Below are 22,789 nucleotides of genomic sequence, written 5' to 3'. Positions count from 1 at the left end.
ATCCCAACTACTTGGGAGGCTAAGGCAGGAGAATCGCTTGAACCCAGGAGGTGAAGGTTGCATTAAGCCAAGATTGCTCCACCGCACTCCATCCTAGGCGACAGGGCAAGAGGCCGTCTCAAAAAAAAAAAAAAAAAAAAAAAAAAAACACAAAAAAACAAAAACAAAAAAACTGACAATATAGCTCTAATTTATTTATGTTTGGTCTTTAAAAAGAAAAAGAAAACTGTGCCAGCTCATAATCTTTGTTGAAGCCTCAGTTTCTCTTCCTAGTAAAGGCACAAGGGAGTAAAGCAAGTTTATTTGACATGGTCGGGAAGACTAAATACAGTGACAGTCAATGACTGGTTAGGTTGTTAATTATCTTCTATGAGAAATGCTTCATTCTTTTTCATGTTTCTCTAAACTCTAGCCTTCCTTTTGACCACTGAGTCCTTTATACACTTATCATATTGATAAGCTATAGGGTGGCAAAATGTAATGATTGCTTACCACTTTAATATAGTTCAAGTTGTGCTGACTATGAAAACTTTTTAAAATTCTAATTTACAGTATTTACTAACACAAACACATATAATGCAAATAATGAAAAACTTGTTCAGGGCTCTAAGGCTTCTGAAGATTATTTATCACATTCCAAGACACCAATTTTCCTTTCTAGCTTTAGTCTTATTTCTCCTTCCTCATTTCCCATTCTACTTTACTGTACACAGACTCCTTATTCTCCAGCTACACTAAGGAATCACGTCACCATTCCTAGATAGTAGAAAATGAAGACCTCTATGTAAAACAAAGGTTTGTCCATCAGTACCCAACATATTATCAACATAAATATCTTAATACAATAAACCGGAATTGACCTTCAAGAAAATCATATTGTCATTCACATCAGGATTCAACTAATCACGATATAAACTTTATGTTATTAGTGAAAAACTGAAGAGGTACTATGTGTTTCCTATGGCCTCTATAAAAATTATCACAAAGTTAATGGATTAAAACAACACAAATTTACTATCTTACAGTTCTGCGGGTGAGAGCCCAATACAGGTCTCACTGGGCTAAAATCAAGGTGTTGGCAGGGCTGAATTCCCTCCTGTAAGCTCTAGCAGAGAATGTTTCCTTGCCTTTTCAAGCTTTAGAGGCCATCCATATTCTTTAGCTCATAGCTCCCTCTACTCCATCTTCAAGCCAGCAGGAGGCCAAGTCCTTCTCGGGCTGCCATTTCTTCTGCCTCTTTCTTCTCTTATTACATTAAGCCCACACAGATAATCTAAGATAACCTCCATATTTTATGGTTAACTGATTAGCAACCTTAATTATTCCTTGCCATGTACCCTAACATAGTGGCAGATTCCAGGAATCAGGATATGAACCTCTCTGAAGGGTCAGTATTCTGCCTACCACGTACCATGGACCAAGAAGTCTCTGTTTGGCAAAGACAAAATCAAATATTTTTTGAGGGGAAAGATGAAACATCAAAGGATAATTTGATCTATTAATAGATAAAAGACTACAGTACTATGCCAGTAGTTCTTAACTTCTGAACTATCTTAACCTTTCATATTTCTTAAAGGGAATTGGAAAATAATGTGTATGACAATTCAGGCTGCATGAGTTCAACTGTAACTAAAGTCGAACTTTATTGCTATATGGTAGCAACAGGCTCTACGGATATTCTTCTGAACGGAAAAATCTGTCAATGTCCAAATGAATACTAGCGCATATTTCCCCTTTTGGAAAACTAATTGTTACACCATAAACAAATATGATATAATTTATATGCACTAAACAGATTGTCCAAAAAAGATGAATTAAACCCCAGACTTTGTAGAAGCCTATTTTTTAAAAGGGCAAATGTATGTAGATTTCTGAGATGGATCTCCAGAAAAAGAAAAGAGATACAGAATTTTATCAACCTAAAAGAAGTACAGAATTTCATTAGTACTATAAATCCTCTAGGGACCTCTTAGGAAATCTGATTATTAAGTAGTACTATGACAATACTAGGCTTAGAACTAATTCATGAGATGCTTAATAACATACAACTAATATGTATAAATATAATGACAATGTTTGACATATTATGTACTACATCTATGAGGTCACCAGAGCCACTTAAAACACCACCAAAAAATGCATCAATTTTCAAGGCCACAAGTATCCTTTGTGCAATAATCATTTCACTGAAAAGACAGTTGTTTTGACTTATTAAAACTCGGGTAAACTGCCAGCTGCTTTTGTGTAGCCAAGTAGGACAAGCAAATTCAAAATCATCTGAAAAGTATTTCAAAGAAGTTTAGATGCATCCTGAACCACAGATAATTCAGAAAAAAACTACCATAAAGCATGTCTTCTTCACTAAAATAATCATTATATCTAAGTTTATATTTAGGAAAAAATGTACTCCCTTTGAACTAGAAGATTTTGCAATATATAATTTATACATATATTATCCATTTCTGCTTTTCTGTCCCTATTTACTTTCAAAGCTCTCAAATTTAAAAAACTGATCTATCTAGTTCCTTATTATTATTATTATTATTTTAACCCACTGACTGTTTGATCCTTACCCTAAAATGACAAGGTCTGGGAAAACGGCAGGCCAAGACCACATCTCAATCTGTGGAGTGGCAGGGGAGATGGGGCTCAAACTGCACAGGTCTTTGCATCACGTAAGTAGGAGTAAATATAGGATAAATGAGGATGTGTAGATAGTACAAGAATCCACCAGCCAGAAGGCCTGTGACCAGGTTTCACAGAATCCAACATGGACATAACAAGTATATTATAGAACAGACATATACTCTTGATACAGAAGACACAAAATCTGATGGGATTTCTACTGATTCATCTTTAAGCTCACTGACTCTTCTGTCATCTCCATTCTGTTATTGAGCCCATGCAGTACATCTGTATTTCACATATTGTATTTTTCAGCTCTGAAATTTCCATTTGATTATTTCATATAGTTTTTATTTTTCAGAGAACTATTTTTCCACTCCTTTCAGAAGTGTTCACTTTTACCTCATGAACATGAGTACTTTAAGGCTTTTTTCTGATAATTCCATCATCTGGATCATCTCAGAGTTGTCATCTGCTTATGTTCTTTTCCCTTTAAAAATGGTCAGATTTTACTGTTTCTTTGTATGTCAAGTAATTTTGGATTATATCCTGGACATTCTAGATATTAAGTTATGAGATTCTAGGTTCTATTAACATCCTCTAAAGCAGGAGTCCTCAACCTTTTTGGCACCAGGGACTGGTTTCATGCAATACAATTTTTCCATGGACAGCGGGGATGGTTTCTGGACAAAACTGTTCCACCTCAGATCATCACGCTTGTTAAGTTAGATTCTCATAGGAGCATACAACCTAGATCCCTTGCACTCAGTTCACCTGAGGGTTCATGCTCCTATGAGAATCTAATGCTGCTACTGATATGACAGGAGGCAGAGCTCAGGCGCTAACGCTCACTAGCCAGTCACTTACCTCCTGCTGTGCAGCCTGGTTCCTAACAGGCCACAGTACCAATCGTTGTTTCAGTTTTCAAAGCCTTCACAATGCTGCTTAAATCTATCCTCCGCATGCATCTCTCAGGGGCAACTCTGGGATTTGAGCAGTGGTTTACACCATAGTTCAGCTCTCTAGGTCTTTGCTATGTTTCTTTGGCTCTGTTCCATGTACGTGTAGCTCATGGATGCAGTAGGACCTTTGTGTGTTCATACACACAATTAGGGAATCTCCCCCCAAACTAGGTCTCTTTTCTCTGAGACTTCCAAAGCATGCTCCAGCTTCCAGAGTTCTCTTTCCCAATTCCTCTGGCCAGAGAGATGGCTTTCTTCTTGGGATTTTAAGTACATGTACCACTATGGCAATGTAATTTTACAAGTGGAGATGGTCTCAGGGCACGGCTGGGAGAGAAAAAAAGGGGGGAATTTTCCTTGTCCTATGACTAGAAATAAAGGGTTTCTCTGGGAGTTTTTGTTAACTGCTGCACTCAATATGTACTTCTACAACCCAGCCTACCATTTGGTTAAAGCTGGATAACAAAAAGAAAAAAAAAAGGTAAGCTAAGCACTACACAAGCTATTCAGGTTTTGACTTCCCTTCTCAGTTTGCCTATTACTGTTTACTTTAGAAAGTCTTCAGATAATTGTTTTTGTTTCTATCTAGAGGGTTTTTGTTGTTGTTTTTGTTTTGTTTGGGGGGGTGGTGTGTTTTGAGATAGGGCCTCACTCTCTCACCAAGGCTGCAGTGCAGTGGTGTGAACACAGCTCACTGCAGCCTCGACCTCCTGGGCTCAAGCAATTCCCTGCCTCAGCCTCCCAATGTAGCTGGGATTACAGGTACACACCATCATGCCCTATTGATTTTTCACTTTCTAATTTTTTGCAGAGACAAGATCTCATTATGTTGCCCAGGCTGGTCTCTAACTCCTGGGCTCAAGCAATCCTCCTGCCTTGACCTCCCAAATTGCTGGGATTAAAGGCATGAGCCATAGCATCGGCCTAACTGGGGTTTTAAGTTCCAATCAGAGAGGCTTACTCCACTTTGGCCTATCCATTATGTTTTATCCATTTCCCAATTAAATTTCACCTAATGGCTTTAGTAGTCACGACTAATTGTCATCTAGAATCACTATTTCATTAGGAGTATGCACTGTGGTGAGTTTGTAAGCCGATCGTTCTCCAGTGTTTCCGTTTGTTTGTCTGTTTTTGTGCTTGTTTTTGAGACAGGGTCTTATTCTGTCACCCAGGCTGGAGTGCAGTGGCACAATCTCAGCTCACTGCAGCCTTGATCTCTTGGGTTCAAGTGATCCTCCTGCCTCAGCCTCCTCAGCAGCTGAGACTACAGGCACGCACCATCATGCCTAGGGCTAATTTTTGTGTTTTTAGAAGAGACGAGGTCTTGCTATGTTGCCCAGGCTGATCTCAAACTACTGAGCTCCAGCAATCCTCCCGCCTCAGCCTCCCAAAGTGTTGGGATTACAGGCATGGGCCACCACATCTGACCTCCAATGTTTTTTAATAGCTACAATTCTTCTAAAGATATACTTTCCCTCTTAACTATTTGGTAGTCCTGGAATATAATCTGTACAGAAAAAGATTAATAAATGGTTGACTTTTTCCTTTCACTTACCAATTATTTTCAGAATAATAAATTGGTGTATATGAGGGTTTTTTAAAAGAATTATTATGAATTATTGAATTCTTATATATTTGTGTATTTCAATGTACTATAATCATTACACTTTTTAGTATTTATATTAAAATTTCTGTCTTTTTTTTTTTAAGAGACAGGATCTCACTCTGTCACCCAGGCTAGAGTGTAGTGGCATAATCACAGCTCACTGCAACCTCAAACTCCTAGGCTCAAGTGGCCCTCCCGCCTCAGCCTCCCAAGGAGCTGGGACTACATGCATGAGCCACCATGCCTGGCTTATACATATTTTTTTAAATTTGTCAAGTGCAGTAGTGAGAAGAGGAGGAAAGAGTAGAACAAGGAGTTCAATCTGTAACTGACTGTGAACAATCAAATGAAATAACCATTACCTTTAGACTAGTCATATTACACTTTTTTAAACCTATTTTTATGGGAAATTACAAATATACACAAAGTTAGAAGAACAATATAATTAATCCTATATATCCATCACCCAGTTTCCACAATTATCAACTCATGGCTAATCAATCTTGTTTCATCTGTTTTGCTCCTTCCCTTCCTCTCCACTCTTTCGAATTATTTGAAGCAAATCCCAAGTACTGTATCATTCCAACTGTAAACAGTCCAGTATATCTGTATAAATTATAAGGGCTTTTATAAAACATAACTACAATATCATTACCATATCTTACGAAGTCAACAAAAGACATGTAAGACCTTTTTTTACACACAAAATAACAAAACACCCTGAGAGAAATTATAAAAGTCTTTAAATATAAGAAGGCATACAACCTCGCAATTGACTGGAAGTCTCAACAATGAAAAACATCCAATATCTCCAAATTGATTTATAAATTCTACATTAAGCTAGACAAAATCCAATCAGGTTTGCGGCGGGTGGTGCGGAGAACTGCTTATAAGCTGAGTGCAGAATTTTTATTGAAATTCAAAGGATCACGAAAGCCAAGGTAATTCTGAAGAACAAATTAGAGGATTTAAACTATCAGATATCATGACTTATTATAAAGCTACAGTAATTAAAAGAGTATGGCAATGGCACAACAGACAGACCAACAGAATAGAGTCCAAAAATAAACCCATGAATAAACAGTCCCTTGAATTACAACAAAAGTACTACTGCATTACGGTAGGGAAAGGATGATCTTCTCAATAAATACTACTGGAACAACTGGACTTCCACACAGAAAATAAAATGAACTATGAGGCTTACATATATCATACATAAACCTAAATGCAATAGTTGTAACAGTCAAGGTTATAGAAGAAAACATAGATAACATCTTCTTGGCTTTAGGGTAGGCAAAGATTTCTTAAATGAAACATAAAAAGCGTTAACCATAAAAAAATTTGATAAAATGGACTTTATTAAAATTAAGAAATTATCTTAATCAAGATACACTATTAAGAGTGAAGAAGCAAGCCAAAGACTAGGAAAGATATCTTCAATACAAGTGAACAACTGAAATTATCTATTTCTGGGATAATCAAGACAACCAACTCAACAGAAAAATCAGCAAAAGACATAGTCATATCCCAAAAGAGGATATTCAAATGGTCAACAGGCATTTGAAAATATTCTAAGCCTTTTAAATCATCAGGGAGTTATGAATTAAAACTACAATAGATCTTTACTACATACACTCCATAAGAGCTAAAATTAAAAACACTAATAATTTCAAGTGTTGGTGAGGATGTAGAACAATGAGAACTCTTTGTACACTACTAATGGGAATGTAAGTTAATTTAACTACTTTGGAAAACTAGGATAATCTCCTAAAGCCAAACAGCCAAATACCTTAAGACCCAGCAATTTCACTCTTAGGTGTCTACTCAACAGAAATGTGTACACATGTGGACCAAAAGACATGCTCAAGAATGTTCACAGAAGTATTCTTCATAACAGCCAATACTAGAAACACCCCAAATGTTCATCACAGTAGAATACTGACATATCCATACAATGAAGTATTTCACAGCAACAACAGAAAAGATGAACCACTGCTACATGCGTCAACATGGATGAGTCATAAACAAGATTTTAAAAGGCTAGGCACAGAATTCAAAAATAGACAATACTGAATGAGTCACATAATAGTTATCTTTGGGAGTGTGTAATAACTGTTAAGGGGCATGAAGGAGGCTCCTGGGTTGATGAAAATGTCCTATATCTTATTCTTGATATGAGTTAAATGGGTGTTGACTTCATAAAAATTCATCAAAATGACACTCAGGATTTATGCACTTTATAATATGTGTGTTATAATTTGATGAAAGAGTAAAAAAAAAAAGTTAGTGATATCATGTCAGTCCCTTGATTTTTTTAATTTAATTTTTTTTGGTTATTTGTCTATGAAATTAAAAAGTCTAGTAAAGCTAAGTTCTACATCAGCCTGCCTCTTTGTGGGTACTAAAAGTCATGTTCACGTTCTTTCTTAACACAATTACTGAGGAATTGTTTTGGTATGTGGATCCTTCCCATAACATGAGGTCAACAGAAAGTCCAGCTTGAAGCTAGAGTTATCCAATATTCCCAAACTAGAAAATTGGAACACTGCAGGTACTTCTTCTTAGTGTAATTATAAACAATCAATTTTTCTTTATTACATCCCAGATCACTAGTTTCCACAGTTTCTATTTGGCAAAAAGAGGTTAAAAAAAAAAAAAAAGGCTGGGAGCGGTGGCTCACATCTGTAATCCCAGCACTTTGGGAGGCCAAGGCAGGCGGATCACGAGGTCAGGAGATCGAGACCATCCTGGCTAACACAGTGAAACCCTGTCTCTACTAAAAATACAAAAAAATTAGCTGGGTGTGGTGGCGGGCACCCATAGTCCCAACTACTCGGGACTCTGAGGCAGGAGAATCACGTGAAACGGAGAGGTGGAGCTTGCAGTGAGCCGAGATCGCACCACTGCACTCCAGCCTGGGCGACACAGCGAGACTCCGTCAAAAAAACAAACAAACAAACAAACAAAACAAAAACAAAACACAACTTGAGGCTTCACATCTAAGCTTAGTTTTAGCTGGAATTGAAAACATTCAGCAAATCAAGGCAATGTATCACAATAAGGTTGTTATAAGAATGAAATAAATATTAAATGTAAAGTGCTTAAAATATAATACCTCAAAGTAAATGCTCAAAAATGTATTAATACCGTTCTAAGAAACACATGCAATAACCCTTATTCTTGAATTTCCTTCAAAATATAATAAATATATGGTAGTAAAACCAGACCCACTTTTAAACAAAGTATTTTTATGGAGCTGAGAACAAAATCAATTTTTAATGAATCTGAACTGAACATATTAAAGTACAGGATCAATAAAAACTTAGTAAATTGTACTCAAGAATTTTTTAAGTTCTAAATTATACTTATTGGTATTTAACTATGACCCTACGATTAAAATAACTCGGATAATCAGGAAAAATACTGCTAATATAAAGAGCTCATCTTTGCATTGCATTTTTTACATTAGCAAAGTTGTATTTCATTACCGTATTACTATAAAATAATTAAACCTATTTTATAAAACATAAGTCATAAACATATTAAATCCAGCAAAGAATCGCAGAACAAGCCAGGTGCAGTGGCTCACACTGTAATCCCAGCACTTTGGGAAGCCAAGGAAGGCGGATCATGAGGTCAGGAGTTCGAGACCAGCCTGGCCAACATAGTGAAACCCTGTCTTTACTAAAAATACAAAAATTAGCCAGGTATGGTGGCACACACCTATAGTCCCAGCTACTCAGAAGGCTGAGGCAGAGGTTGCAGTAAGCCGAGACAATGCCAGCCTAGGTGTCAGAGCAAGACTCTGTCCCCCCCAACCCCCCTACCAAAAAAAACCCACAGAACAAGAAATATTTATACTTGTGATCACATAATGATATGCCACCCAACAAAATAATTCTTTTCAATAACAGTACCATCATGTAAACAAAGTATATGTAAAAGCAGTTTGAAAAAAAAAGAGGACTGTATTTTTTAAACAGTCCTATTGCAATACTCTAAGTGTATTTTTAATGGAAATAAATGTTGATTTAAAAGTAACAGTAGCCAGGCAAGGTGGCTCACACCTGTAATCCCAGCACTTTGGGAGGCGGAGGCAGGCAGATCGTTAGAGCTCAGGCGTTCAAGACCAGCCTGGGCAACATGGCAAAACCCCTTATCTACTAAAAATACAAAAATTAGCTGGGTGTTGTGGCACGTGCCTATGGTCTCAGCTACTTGGGAAGCTGAGGCAGGAGGATCAACTAAGCCCTGGAAGTCCAGGCTGCAATGTGCTGTGACTGCACCACTGCACTCCAGCCTGGGTGACAGAACAAGACCTTGTCTCAAAATAAAAAATAAAAAATAAAATTAACGGGATGTAATTTCCATTTTTATACATAGCTGCTAAACATGTTTCTTAAACTTTATACTTGGAAATCATTCAAACATGCAGAAAAGTTGTAAGAATAGTTCAAAGAGCTTCTACATATCCCTTACCCTGATTTGACCAACTGTCAACAACAATCCTGTTGACCAATTGTCAACATTTTGCATTATTGTCCATATCATACATAAACATATTTTTGAACCATTTGAAAGTAAAATGCACATATCATACCTTTTTACCTCTAAATACTTCAACTATACCTCCTAAGAACAAGGATATTCTCTTAAATATCTACAGTATAGTTACCAACTTCAGGAAACTTAACAGTTATACAGTATCTTAATGTAATGCCTATTTTCTCTCTCTTTTTGTTTTAGTTGAGCAAAAACTGCCCTCCAAGACTTTTTCCCTCTTCCAGTACAGAATCCAATCCAGGGTCATGTACTGCATTTAGCTGTCATGTCTACCCAGACTTCTTTAAGCTGAAACACTTTTCTTTCAGTAAATATCTTTTGTTTTGTTTTTTTTAGACAGGGCCTAACTATGTTGCCCAGGCTGGTCTTGAACTCCTAGGTTCAAATGATCTTCCTGACTCAGCCTCCTGGGTAGCTGGGACTAGGGGTGCATACCAACACACTCGGCTTCTGCTAAATACCTTTTAAACAATCTTATCTTTACATGGTATCCTGCAAGATAAGATTTTAAAAGTTGAATTCTTAAAAAAAACTATATAGGGAAGTTCCATTAAAAAAAGAGGTTCAGTGTAAGAGTTGCGAAAAGTTCAGAAGACTTAGATAAAAAAAATACATAAATCTTCCTATTCAAGAGTGGCTTTTTAGCAATATGGTATTTATTTTATTTTATATTTTATTTTTTTAAATTTTTTTTGAGATGGAGTCTCGCTCTGTCCAGGCTGGTGTAATCTCGGCTCACTGCAACCTCTGCCTTCCAGGTTCCATCAATTCTCTGCCTCAGCCTCCCAAGTAGCTGGGATTACAAGCTCCCACCACCACACCTCGCTAATTTTTTGTATTTTTAGTAGAGATGGGGTTTCACCATGCTGGCCAGGCTGGTCTCAAACTCATGACCACAGGTGATCCACCCACCTCGGCCTTCCAAAGTGCTGGGATTACAGGCGTGAGCCACCACGCCCGGTCTATAGTATATACATTTTAAAGCTTTATAATGAGGAGGTTTCCAGGTTTCTTTGAGATCAGCAATTCTTAGATTAGAGGTTTATATTTTCTCTATTAAATAGCATATATAATCAATTTATACAAATAAATCTGGCCAATGATTTGATTGGTATCTGTAGAAAATGGATCTAGGCTGGGCACGGTGGCTCACGCTTGTAATCACAGTACTTTGGGAGGCTGAGGCAGAAGGACCACTTAAGTCCAGGAGTTATAGAGCAGCCTAAGCAACATAGTGAGACCTCATCTCTACAAAAAATAAAATTAGCTGGGCATGGTGGTATGCACCTATAGTCTCAACTACTCAGAAGGCTAAGGTGGGAGGATCGCTTGAGCCTGGGAGATGCAGTGAGCTGAGATCATGCCACTGCACTCCGGCGTGGGTGACAGAGCAAGACTGTGTCTCAAAAAAAAAAAACAGGCGGGGGGCGGGGAGCCAGGCATGGTGGCTCACATCTGTAATCCTAACATTTTGGAAGGCTGAGGTCGGGGGAATACCTGAGGTCAGGAGTTCGAGACCAGCCTGCCCGACATGGCAAAACCCCATCTCTACTAAAAATACAAAAATTAGCCAGGCATGGTGGCGCGCGCTTGTAGTCCCAGCTACTCAGGAGGTTGAGGCATGAGAATCACTTGAACCCAGGAGGTGGAGGTGGAAGCCAAGAGAGCACCACTGCACTCCAGCCTGGGTGACAGAGCAAGATTCTGTCTCAAAAATTAAAATAAATAAATAAAATAACTTTTTAAAAAAGGATCTACAGAAAATTACTATTTTCATCAAAATTCTCTCCTCCATTTAACAAAAACACCCAGTCTCAATAAGCAAACCTTTAAAGAAAGGGGAATGACTTTGATCATGCATAGACATAACAGCTATTGGAACTGGCACGTACCTTGTTCTTTCATTGGACATTTACTGTGTGCCAAATATGTGCCAGGCCTATGCTAACTGTGGAGTTGAGAAATCCAGTGGTGAGCTAAAAAGGCAGAGTACCCACTCTTAGGAAACTGGTAATTTAGCAAACCACCAAGACTCCTGTTTTCAGACAGTAAAGGTATTAGTTTTCCCTAATTTGGAAATGAAGCAATTAGATTCAGAGTGTTAAATGTGCCCCGAGTCACATAACTAAGTGTTCTCAAGGGACAAAGAAGGTAAACACAAAAATTATGGTCTTCTATCTCCTAATATAGTACGTAACCTGCCTGTGTCTGACTACAAGAGTTCCTTAACCATATCCTTTAGGCCTATCCATTGACTCCAAAGGGACAGTGTACTTTCATCTCCAATGAACTACTTTTGTTTCATTGAGTCAGTCATCAACTAATCTTTTAAGTTCTTAAGATATTAGGTATGTAAGGTATTATAGTAACATTAAAACTTGGTTAAAAACAGAGTAGCATACTAATTTTCTTTCTACATATTCCCACATACTCATTTCACAATAAAAATAATAGAAGAATCCATTTCCCCTGATTTACTATTTTAAAACAACACAGGTCAATATAATTAGAATATGGGTTATACTTTCCACTAAAGAAAAAAGTACAATTAAGTCACTGAGAATTGGCATGGACTCCTACCTCTCTCTAATTTCCCCCCAATTCATCTCTTAAACCATAGCACTCAAATCTATAAACACTTCTTCAGCCATGTAGAGCAAGGATCAGCTAAACTTAATTCTGTAAAGGGCCACATGGGTAAATTTTTTTTTTTTTTTTTTTTTTGAGACGGAGTCTTGCTCTGTTGCCCAAGCTGGAGTGCAGTGGCATGATCTCAGCTCACTGCAAGCTCCGACTCCCAGGTTCACGCCATTCTTCTGCCTCAGCCTCCCGAGTAGCTGGGACTACAGGTGCCCGCCACCACGCCTGGCTAATTTTTTGTATTTTTAGTAAAGACGGGGTTTCACCGTGTTAGCCAGGATGGTCTCGATCTCCTGACCTCATAATCTGCCCGCCTCGGCCTCCCAAAGTGCTGGGGTCTCTGCTGTAACTACAGACATGTGTCATGGGGATACATTTTGAGAAATGCATAGGCAATCTGTCATTGTGTCAACATCACAGACTATTTCTATACCTAGATGGTATAGCCTACTACACACCTAGACGATCTGGAATACCCTATTGCTCCTAGGCTACAAACCTTCACAGCATGCAATGGTACTGAATACTCAAGGCAACTGTAACACAATGTAAGTATTTGAGTATCTAAACATATCTTAACATAGAAAAGGTAACAGGTTGTGCCATGATGACATGATGGCCATGATGTTACCAGGCAATAGCAATTTTTCAGCTCCATTATAATCTCATGGGACCACTGTCGTATATTTGGTCCATCACTGACCATGTAATACATGACTGTACTTAACTGCTGCTATAGCCTAAAAGCAGTCATACACAAAATATGTATGACTAAAAATAGATATACCTAAAAAATAAGAGTGGCTAATATTCTAATAAAGCTTTACTCATAAACACTAAAAATTACTAAACACTAAACACTAAAAATTATAAACACTAAAAATTAAATTTCATATAATTTTCACATGTCACGAGTTAGTCTTCGAGATTTTTCTTCAACCATTTACAAATGCAAACACCACTCTTAGCTCATGAGTCATACCAAAGCAGGCACCAGGCTGAATAAATTTGGTGATGTGCAGACCCCAATGAAGGCCTGCTTGTAAAGAGGAGCTGCAGTCTGGCTCTTCTTTTACCTCAGTCAACTGACACTTTATCTCTATAGCTAAAGCCTGGCAGGAAATAATTCTTATTCGACTTTCAGTCATTTGCAAATCATCTTCCTTAAACTCAGGAAAAGATAAGTTATGATTCTTACTTTTGAGCACTAGTTTTGAGAAATTTCAGGAATTGCTAAAATACTTTCCATCTGGATTTCAATTATTTTTCCCAATGAATAACCTTCTTACTCCTCATAAGAATGAAAATTCTAAAGATAAATAAAAGCTGCAAAGGAAAGTAGCAGATCATTCCCCAAGTATTTTTATAATTCCTTGTCCTATGCTTCCACCAGGACACTGCAAATCCCACCCTACCATGATTAAGGGAAAAAAAACAAAGATAGCATACCTTTGAGCTCAAAATGATGATTGAAGGTATCTAGTGAAACGCGCCAAGTTCTAAAGATTCATTTAAGAGGACTGTAGAATTATCCAAAGGCATCTTACAATGTGATAGAATCAGCTTCTGAGCTTCAGCAGCTTTGCGGGAACAAATAAAAATTCTGTAAAAAAACAGCAGTTGCTGAAATAAAGCTAACCAAATTTTAAGTAATATTATTATCACTAGTATTTTTGTTTCATCGATGTATAGAACATGTATTGCAAGCCTCCTCTACGTGCCAAGAATTGGGAATGTGTCAATAAACAGATCAGATCTCATCAACCCCTCTGGGAACTCAACCGTAAATGGGACAAAAAGTTTGAAAAATCACAATGGTGTTAAGGGAAAGCATAATAGAGATACAAACCAGTTTGCTGGAAATTGGTTAGAAAAGTTCTCCTGGGATGGGCGCGGTGGCTCACGCCTGTGATCCCAGCACTTTGGGAGGCCAAGGCAGGCAGATCACTTCAAGTCAGGAGTTCAAGATCAGCCTGGCCAACATGGTGAAACTTCGTCCCTACTAAAAATACAAAAATTAGCCAGGCATGGTGGTATGCACCTATAATCCCAGCTACTGGGGATGCTGAAGCAGGAGAATAGCTTTAACTCGGGAGATGGAGGTTCCAGTGAGCCGAGATTGCGCCACTGCACTCCAGCCTGGGCGACAGAGCAAGACTCCGTCTCAAAAAAAAAAGGTTTTCGTAAAGGGGGGGAATTTAATGCAAGAATGTGTATGATCTAGCCAAATAAAGCAAGAGGGAAGAGGTGAGAAAGAAAATTTTTTGTCCAAAGGGAACAGTGTGTTCAAATGGCTAGGTGTAGGTGAAAATATGACATTTGTGTGGAAGTAAAAGAAGTCCAATGTAGATGTTCAGAATGAAACAGGAAATGAGAAAGGGCATTTCCTGAGACAAGATGGGCAAAGAAAGAAAGTAAAAGGTGAAGCAATTTGAATCACACAGCGCTAAAGGCAGAGCCCATTTTAAACCCTTACCACTTGACTGCAATCTACTAGCCATTCTGAAATTCTGAGCAGGAAGCTAAAAGTTTCTGGAGAGGAATTTCAGGGGACTTTTGCAAGAGCCCAAGGAATGACTGCCCTGGGCCAACAGCTGACCTTGCCATGGATGGATAAAAGAATCAACTGATCAAGCGTCCATTGCGCAGAATGAGAAAAAAGTCTCATCACAATTCTCAACTAATAATTAACAATTACTAAGCACTTTACTATGTGTAAAGCCCTGTTTTAAGCACTTGACATGTATTTATTCAATCCTCACAACATCACTATCAAGCAAGTGCTTTCATTATCCTATTTATCTAGTATAATTTTAATGACACAGTCCAATCATGGCTATTAATTTTCTTGTACTGACAACATTCTCAGAAATGTCAACAATACTTCTTGACACAATATTGAAAGCACTTTAGCGACTCTTCTATCAGAAAAGTACTGCTTAAATATCAACAAAAAAAAGATTTTAGAACATTAATTTGGTTCCTTTAGCTTTTCTAATTTAATACCACTGTTTCAGGTCCACATAAAAAACTGAGGGTAAAGTACAGAGATTTCCCATGTACCCCGACTCCATTAATGCACGGCCTTCCCCATATTTAACATTCCCCACCAGAGTGGTACATTTACTACAACTGACAAATCTACACTGACACATCCTTATCACCCAAAATTTTAGGCTTCACTCTTAGTGCTGTACATTTTATGAATTTGGACAAATATAATGGCACACATCCACTATCATATCATACCGAATAGTTTCATTGGCCTAAAAGCCCTCTGTGCTCCGCATATGCATCCCTCCCCTCACTAACCCCTACACCACATTCATTTTTTTATTACCTCCATAATTTTGCCTTTTCCAGAATGTCATAAAGTTGGAATCATACAATATGTAGCCATTTCAGATTGGCTCCTTTCACTTAGTAAATACACATTTAAGATTTCTCCATGTCTTTTCACGGCTTGATAGATAATTTCTTTTTGGCACTGAATGATATATTCCATTGTCTGAACATACCACAGTTTATCCGCTCACATAATGAAAGACATTTTGGTTGCTTCCAAGTTTTGGCAATTATTTAAAAGGATGCTATAAACTTCCATATAAAGATTTTTGTATGGACAGAAATTGTCAATTCTTTGGTTGCTAGATCATATGGTAAGACTATGTTTAGTTCCGTAAGAACCTGCCAAACTGCCTTTCAATGAGGCTATACCATTTTGCATTCTAACCAGCAATGAATGAGAGTTCCTGTTGTTCCACATCCTCACCAGCACGGGATGTAGTCAGTATTTTGGATTTTCACCATTCAAATACGTATGTAGTAGTATCTCATTTTAATTTGCATTTCCATGATGACAGATGATATGGTGCATCTTTTCACATGCTTCTTGAGGTTTGTATATCTTCTTTGGTAAGGTATCTGTTAGCGTACCTGGCCCATTTTTTAACTGGTTTGTTGGTTCTCTTACTGTTAAGAGTCCATTGTGTACTTTGGATAAAAGTCCTTTATCAAATATGTCTTTTGCAAATATCTTCAAGTCTGTGGTTTGTCTTTTTATTCTTTTGATAAGTACCTTTCACAGAGCAGACATTTTTAATTTTAATTAAATTTAATTTTTTCTAACACGGAATATGTCTTTGATGTTGAGGATAAAAACTCGCTGCCAAACCCAGTCATCTGGATTATCTCTTATGTTATCTTCTAGGAGTTTTATACTTTCACAATTTACATTTAGGTCTCTGATCCATTTTGAGTTAATTTTTATGAAGGGTATAAGGTCTGTCGAGATTCATTTTTTTGCACGTGGACAGTTGTTCCAGTACCATTTGTTGAAGACTATCTTTTCTCCATTGTATTGTCTTTGTTCCTCTGTGAACCATTAGTTGACTATGCAATCATGAATTGCATAACAATGTTTCAGGACAGACCGTATATATGACAGTGGTCCCATAAGATTATAACGGAGCTGAAAAATTCCTATTGTCTAGTGACTTTATAGCTGTTGTAGCCATCATAACATTGTAATGCAATTACTTTTTAAATACATTTAGTGTAGTCTAAGTGTACAGTGTATACAAAGTCTATAGTAGTATACCCTAACGTCCTAGGCCTTCACATTCAGTCATCACTCACTCACTGACTCACCCTACGCAACTTCCAGCCCGACAAGCTCCATGGTAAGTACTCTATATAAAGTATACCATCATCTTTTATACTGTATGTTTACATTCCTTTTCTACATTCAGATACAAAAACTCTTACTGTTATATTAAAATTACCTATAGTATTCACTACAGTTAACATGCTGTACAGTCTAGTAACAGTAGGCTACACCATACAGCCTAGATGCAGAGCAGGCTATACCTCTAAGTTTGTGTAAATATGCTCTATGTTATTTGAACAATGACAAAATCATCCAACAATGCATTTCTCATCTCAGAATGTATCCTTGTCATTAAGTGACACATGACTGTACTGATGTGGATCTATTCCTGGTCTCTCTATTCTGTTCCACTGATCTATTAAAATATTTGTCTATGCTTTCACCAATACCACACTGCTTGATGACTGTAGTTGTATATTAAGTCTTGAAGTCAGGCAATGTTGGATCTCCAATTTCGTTCTTTTCTTTCAATTTTAAGTTGCCTATTCTGGGTCTTTTGCCTCTTTATATAAACTTATTGGAATCAGTTCGTTAATATCTACAACAAACTGCAATTTTGACTAGAATTATATTCAGTCTACAAATTGTGAAGAACTGACATCTTGTTAATATAGTCTTCCTATCCATGAACATCTGTTATTTAGTTCTTGTTTGATTTCTTTATCAGAGTTTTGAAGTTTTCTTTGTACATATTTTATATATATTTTATTAGGTTTATACCTAAGTATTTATTTTGGGAGATATTAATGTAATGGTATCGTGTTTTTAATTTTAGAATTCCACTTGTTCACTGCTGGTATATAGGAACATAATCTACTTTTGCATATTAACCTTGTATCCTGCTACCTTGTGTTTATTGGTTCCAGTTTGTCAATTCTTTTGGATCTTCTACATAGACAACCATATGATCTTGCAAACAAAATGAGTTTTATTTCTTCTTTCCCAATCAGTATACATTTCATTTCATTTTCTTTTCTTATTGCATTAGCTAGAACTTCCAGTATGATGTGAAAAGGAGTGGTAAAACGGGACATCCTTATACTGTTCCTGATCTTACTGGGAATCTTAAGTTCTAGATTCTCACCATTACATAAAACGTTAGCTATAGTTTTATTCTCACATTCATAAAATACTTTTAATCTTCCATTCATATCCCAATACCAACACCTAATTCAGTGACGCTCTTCACTGCATTTAGGCTGTTATGTCCCCTTACCTCTTTTGAAAAAATTATTATTTACCACTCTGAGGCACAATTCACATACTATAACACTCACCCATTTAAAACCTACAATTCAGTGTTTTTTAGTGTATTTACAGAGTTGTGCAACTATCACTACAATCTAATTTTAGAACATTTTTATCCCCCCGCCCCTTTGCTGAGCTGTAGATTTTTTAATAGATGTTCTTTCTCAAGTTGAAGAAGTTCCTCTCTATTCCAAGTTTTACAGTTACAGAGTTTTTTTTTTTTAAATCATGAATGGGTGTTGGGTTCTGTCAAATGTTTTTTAAACATCTATTGATATGATCATATGATTTGGTTTCCTTTAGCCAGTTAACGTAATGGATTATATTAATTTCTTACACGCCTTGGATAAATTCCACTTGATCATAGCATATAGTTCATTTTATAAATGTTGAATTTGATTTGCTAATATTTTGTTGGGGATTTTTGCATCTATGTTCATAAGAGATATTGGTCTACAGTTTTCTTTTCTTGCAATATCTTTGTCTGGTTTTGGTATCAGAGTAATACTGGCCTCACAGAAAGAGTTAGAAAGTATTCCCTCTGCTTCTGCCTTGCAAAAGAGAATGTTAATACTGGTGTAATTTCTTCCTTAAATGTTTGGTAGAATTAGAACTCACCAATGAACCCATCTGGACCTGGTGATCTCTATCTTAAAAGATTATAAATAATTGTTGACTCAATTTAATAGATAAAGGCCTATTCAGATTGTCTACTTCTTGTATGACTTTTGGCAGATTGCGTCCTTCAAGGAATTGGTCCATTTCATCTAGGTTATCAAATTCGTGGGCACAGAGTTGTTCATAATATTCCTTTATATTTTTAATATAAATGGAAATCTGTTATGATTTCTACTTTCATGTTTTCTATTAGTAATATGTATCCTTTTTCCTTAGTTAGCCTAGCTGGAAGTACATCAATTTTATTAATCTCTTCAAAAAACCAGCTTTTGGTTTTGTTGATTTTCTCTATGATTTCTTGTTTTCCACTTCACTGGCTGTTTTGTTTGTTTTGAGATGGAGTCTTGCTCTGTTGCCCAGGCTGGAGTGCAGTGGCACGATCTCGGCTCACTGCAACCTCCACCTCCCGGGTTCAAGCGATTCTCCTGCCTCAGCTTCCCAATTAGCTGGGACTACAGGCGCCCGCCACAACACCCAGTTAATTTTTTGAATTTTTTGTATTTTTAGTAGAGACGGGGTTTCATCGTGTTAGCCAGGATGGTCTCGATCTCCTGACCTCGTGATCCACCCACCTCTGCCTCCCAAAGTGCTGGGATTACAGGCGTGAGCCACCATGCCCAGCCTCTGCTCTAATTTTTATTGTTTCCTTTCTTCTGCTTACTTTGGATTTAATTTGCTCTACTTTTTGTAGTTTCCTAGGGCAGAAACTTTGGTTTTAGATCTTTACTCTTTTCTAATATATGTATTCCATGCTATATACTTCCCTCTAGGCATTGCATTTGTTGCATCCCACATATTTTGTTAAGTTGTTTTCATTTTCATTTAGTTCAAAACATTTTTAGATTTCTCTTGATACGTCAGTGTAGCGTGGCAAAAAAAGATGAAAACAAAAATTTTTTTAATAGATTTCTCGACAATCTTTGACCCATGTGTTGTTTAAGGGTGTTGTTTAATCTTCAAGTATTTGGGGATTTTCCAGCTGTTACTGATTTCTACTTTAATTATATTGTGGTCTGAGAACAGATACTGTCTGATTTCTATTCTTTTAAATTTGTTAAGGTGTTTTATGGCCCAAAATGTTGTCTCTTGTGGCGAGTGTTCCATGTAGGCTTGAGAAGAATGTGTATTGTGCTGTTGTTGGATGAAGTAGTCTATAGATGTCAATTATATCAAGTTGTTTGACAGCACTGTTGAATTCATCTATGTTTTTACTGGTTTTCTGCCTGCTACATCTGTCCGTTTCTGATAATGGGGTATTAAAGTCTCCATTATAAGAGCAGATTAATCTGTTTCTCCTTGCAGTTCTGTTTTTGCCTCACATACTTACATGCTCCACTGTTAGCTGCACAGATGTTTAGGACTACTATATCTTCTTGGAGAACTGACCCATTTATCATTATTTATGCAATGCCCCTCTTTATTCCAGATAACTTCCTTGCTCTGAGAGCTGCTCTGTCTGAAATTAATATAGCTATTCATGCTTTCTTTTGGTTAGTGTTAGCATACTGTATTTTTCTCCATCCATTTTCTTTTCATCTATGTATCTATATTTAAAGTGGGTTTTTTTGGTAGACAACATAAAGTTAAGCCTTGATTTTTCATCCACTCTGGCACTGTCTTTTAATTGGTGTGCTGAGATCACTAACATTTAAAGTGATCATTGATACAGTTAGATTAGTAGCTACCATATTTGTGATTGCTTTCTGTTCTTTATTCCTATTTTAGTCTTCCAGTCTTTTTCTGCCTGTTGTAGTTTTACATGATTATATTTTCCTCTCCTTTCTTGGCATACTTTTTTGTTTTACTTTTTTTTAGTAGTTGCCCTGGAGTTCACAATACACATTTACAACAAATCTAAGTCTACTTTCAAATAACACTAAACCACTTTATGGGTAGTGCAAGTACCATGTAATAATCCTAATACCTCCCTCCTATCCTTTATATCATTCCTGTCATTCATTTCACTTTTACATAAGCACATATATACATACGTGTATATATAAGCACATATAATTGAATACATTGTTGATAACATTATTTTGGACAAACCATCAGTTAAAAAGACAATGATTTTTCCTTAAGCCTGTTAATGTGGTGGATCACACTAATTTTTGAATATTTAACCTGCCATGTATCCCTGGAATAAACTCCATGTCATTATTATAGTATAAGATTCTTTTGGCCACGCATGGTGGCTCACACCTGTAATCCCAGCACTTTGGGAGGCTGAGGTGGGCAGATCATGAGGTCAGGAAATCAAGACCATCCTGGCTAACACAGTGAAACCCCGTCTCTACTAAAAATACAAAAAATTAGCCGGGTGTGGTGGCACGGGCCTGTAGTCCCAGCTACTCAGGAGGCTGAGGCAGGAGAATCACTTGAACCCTGGAGGCAGAGGTTGCAGTGAGCCGAGATCACACCACTGCACTCCAGCCTGGGCAACAGAGCCAGACTCCATCTCAAAACACAAAAGATTATTTTTACATGTTGCTGAATTCTATTTGCTAATATTTTGTTAAGGATTTTTGTGTCTCTATAAAGAATATTGGTTTTTAATTTGTTGTTTTTGTTCTGCCTTTGTCTGGTTGCACTATCAGGATAATACTTGAAATGTTCCCTTCTCTTCTGTTTTTTAGAAGAGACTATGTATATTAGACTCTGCAGTGAAACCAACTGGGCCTAGAGATATCTTTTTGGGGAGTTTCAGAATTACAAAATCAATTTCCTTAATGATTATGGGATAGTAGTAGTAGAATGTTGGCTTTTTCATTACTCACATACATTGCTGGTGGGAGTATAAATTGATATAAACTTTATAGAGAACATTATGTCAATACCCTTAACAAAATTACAAATGTTTTTACCCTTTGGTACATTTTAAAAATGAAACATGGTGGGGGGTGGGGAGTCGGATCGCAGGACACCTAGTTATGGTAAAGGGTATTTCCTGAAACTGTTGTTTCAGATATGTGTTTATGAGTGTGTATGAGTGTACTAGGTCATAACATAAAATATATTTCTTACTATGAGTTGTGGCCATAGAAGTTTGGGAGCTACTGTTTCAGCTTTAAAAGGATAACCTGAGGCAAAAATTATAAGCTGACACTTAGGGAAGGGAGGGTATAATGTTAGGATATGAAGAGAAAGTTAAAGAAAATAAGGCAGATAAGGAGACAAAGCAAATGTGAGGTATGACATTACCAAGCTATGCAGAGCCATGAGAAAACTGGCCTATTTGGGGTAAATGCAGAGGAGAGAAGACGGGGAGAATTTATCTGACCAGTGCTAAAGAGACATAAGAGATCTGACAAAGATTTTCCCACAGGGTATTAATCCTTCAACAAAAATCCCAAATATTTATTGTTTTCCTCATGACACCATCTTTGCTTAAAAGGTTGACTGTAGACACTCACTGTGCTCAGACTTCAAAGAACTATATCAGTGCTATGGTCTAAATGTTTGTGCCCCTCCAAAATTCTTATGTTGAAACTTAATCCCCAATGTGATAGTATTAAGACATGGGGCCTTTGGATGGTGATTAGGTCATGAGGGCTCCACCCTCATCAATGAGATTGGTGCCCTTATAAAAGGCCTGAGGGAGCTTGTTCCCCTCCCTTTCCATCATGTGAGGACACAGCAAGAAGGCACCAGAATGGGCCTTCACCAGATACTGCATCTACTAGCACCTTGATCTTGGACTTCCCAGTCTCCAGAACTGTAAACAATAAATTTCTGTTGCTTATAAATTACTCAGACTAAGATACTTTGTTACAGCAGCCAAATGGACTAAGACAACCC

General features: G+C 37.2%; 1 protein-coding gene across 21 annotated transcripts in view; it reads right to left on the bottom strand.

The window, feature by feature from the left end:
- The window catches only part of CLOCK (clock circadian regulator), a 118,366-nt gene that overhangs the window by 67,417 nt on the left and 28,160 nt on the right, over positions 1-22,789 (bottom strand). For 16 of the 21 annotated variants that reach the window (NM_001132234.1, XM_063722732.1, XM_063722730.1 and 13 more), the window contains 1 exon segment: positions 13,846-13,999. The exons of 3 other annotated variants lie outside the window; for them this stretch is intronic. The gene's annotated coding sequence lies outside the window, so the exon portion shown is untranslated. 21 annotated transcript variants of the gene reach the window in all.

The sequence above is a fragment of the Pongo abelii genome, chromosome 3 (genome assembly GCF_028885655.2).
Source record: "Pongo abelii isolate AG06213 chromosome 3, NHGRI_mPonAbe1-v2.0_pri, whole genome shotgun sequence".
In the NCBI taxonomy this organism is placed as follows: Eukaryota; Metazoa; Chordata; class Mammalia; order Primates; family Hominidae; genus Pongo; species Pongo abelii.
The sequence above is the reverse complement of the archived record's forward strand: the minus strand, read 5'-3'. Positions and strand labels throughout refer to the sequence as shown.